The 2,500-nt window shown below is 34.6% G+C and overlaps 1 protein-coding gene across 1 annotated transcript in view; it reads left to right on the forward strand.

Moving 5' to 3' along the window:
- The window catches only part of LOC139124351 (uncharacterized PPE family protein PPE24-like), a 9,723-nt gene that overhangs the window by 4,488 nt on the left and 2,735 nt on the right, over positions 1-2,500 (forward strand). The gene's annotated exons all lie outside the window — the stretch shown is intronic.

Raw genomic sequence — 2,500 nt, forward strand, 5'->3', positions numbered from 1 at the left:
ATTGCAGTGGATATTAATGAGTTCTGTTACTAAATCCAACACTATCCTGTCCTCTTCAAAGTAAGCTTACTTCATAAACAGCAAGAAGATAATGCACTCGTTTTCCAGAATATATTTTAAATTTTGATATGACATTCTAGAATAATGTCATTTTATTAAATGAAGAACTGTTGCATTGCTTAAAGGACGCAGCTTTACATAGAGATCAAAAATTCGACGTCCGATCTGTTTTTGTCGATGACGAGATCACACTTTCCATCGGTAATATGAGCTAATTTTGCAATATGCTCATTTTGAAAAACTTCGTGTGACTTAGGTCATAGTAGATTTGAATTTTTGATGTTGTAAATTCGATTTCTAACCGACATCAATCGAAGTCTACTGAGTGCTTTAAAATGTCCGATTTAAAATTTGTGTTTTTTAAAAGAAGCATAATGTTACGTAAATCTTGCGAGTACATTCATTGTTATTGTGTCTGTCTTTGTTGGTACATTTAATGACGTTTGCGATTTTGTTAGTCATAATTTATTGTCTTGGTTATATACTTTACGCTGATGGAACTGTGTTCCATTTTAACACGTTTACCATTTGACACAAGCCTGTAAAACCCATTAAATAAATATAATGCCAAATATGGTTGCATTTATGTAGTATACAAACACAGGTGACCCAAATAAAGACTTATCTGCCTGTAGGTTTATGGGTTTCGTTGTTGTAACGACAAATATTCAACGATCTTTTGAAAGCACACACAAACAAAACCTTTAAATTTGACAGACAGTACATGGTTACGAAAGAGTAGTTGTTTAGAACAGCTTTTTACATAAGGATTCGTCTTCTTCGTTAGCTATCACGTGGATTTTGGTTATTCAATCACGTGTCCTATTTCTGTACCAATAAGTTTGATGCCACTTCACTTACTATTTGATAGTGTTCTACCCGATTTTATAATAATCTTTCATTCATAAGGTCTGTTGTATTTTTTGTATTTTAGCTGACAGATAGATGTGCTACAGCACGATATTTTCATTTTTTAAATACGATTGCAGGTCATTACTCCTGTGAAGTTTAATGACTTTTGTCAACAAAAAAGGAGGGAAAATGTGTGCTTGTGTAATGAATTTATCTACTTTTGGCATGAATTTTACGTTGTTGTTGACAATGCATGTGAAATAAGTCGTGGGACTTTCTGTGTTACCAATGTACAAATTTGCTATTGTTTGTCTGTATTTGTGATACTTTATATTTTTTGTTTACTATTTGTGCAAAATAAATAAAAAAATTCTGATGCGGACCAGAATATACTTGTCAATTATCGCATCACATATTATCAACATGCAGGCTAATAAAGTTGAATATGTCAATTGAATAGTCAATTTTAGGATTTAGAGAATACCACGAGAAAGCTAGCTGCATTTTACAAACCGAAATAAAAGTAATGAAAACTAAAAAAATACAACTCATGGCGTTTTAATGTGAGAGAAATGAAACTGTATGATTGTAAGCTACCGAGAAGTTTCATGCGTCGGGGAAAAGCTTGTGTACTGAAAGGCGGGAAACTTATAATTTTGGTTGATTTTGTAAGTTGATTTTGTAACTCTACTATGTAGTTGGTTCAGTTCCCCCAACTTGGCACACAAACACTGTAACTCTTTTCGATAAACTTTACAATATTCTTTACAAATAAACTCCTCTCTTTGTCAGCGACCATTAGAGTCGTGATAAAAAGTGTTCATGATTCCCACTTCATTTAATACATGCTCATAGCAAAAACAAATTGATTGAGATAACTTAAATGCGCGTGCGCCTTGACCCTTATTAATCTTCATGACAGATATAATTTCCATCAGGGAGGGCTGGGCATGCCTATTTATTGCGCTTTCGGGGAGAAATGGGTATTTTGAGTAGGTGTTCGTTCGTAACGAACGGGGAAATGGTTTGAGAAGGGATGTTAAAACAAGAAAAAATGTATTTTGACAGACGATACTTCATTGAACAAAGAACAATTGTGGGCGACGTGCGCAATGTAGTGAATGAAACAAAAGAACACAATAACGAGAACGCGACCCTGCAGAAGAGATCCATAGCTGCATTAGCGAGTGGCTTCCTGAGTTATGAAGAAACAAACAGACAAGCCCGAACACGTCCACTTGTGACTACAAATAGAATGGATTTGAAACAGAGCAGACGAGGAGTTGAGCGCCAGAGAAAAAGTTGGCATTTCAACTCAATGCCCTTTATCAATGACAGCATTCACATGCTGACGTAGACAAGTTTCACCATGTTTTCACGACGTATTTCTGACATCTATTTTAGTCTCCTTTATGAAATGTATTTCAGATAAAGGTTTGAAACGCCTAAAATTCAGGAACATACGTTTAAAAACTTCTGTTTCGGTGTATTCCAGTGTGTTTCAGCACTCTGAGAAATCATCTTCCATTTGGGACTACATCATAAGAGTAAACACAGAGAAGGTATTATTTCATACTTTAAATTATGA

The sequence above is a fragment of the Ptychodera flava genome (genome assembly GCF_041260155.1).
Source record: "Ptychodera flava strain L36383 chromosome 23 unlocalized genomic scaffold, AS_Pfla_20210202 Scaffold_23__1_contigs__length_28996876_pilon, whole genome shotgun sequence".
In the NCBI taxonomy this organism is placed as follows: Eukaryota; Metazoa; Hemichordata; class Enteropneusta; family Ptychoderidae; genus Ptychodera; species Ptychodera flava.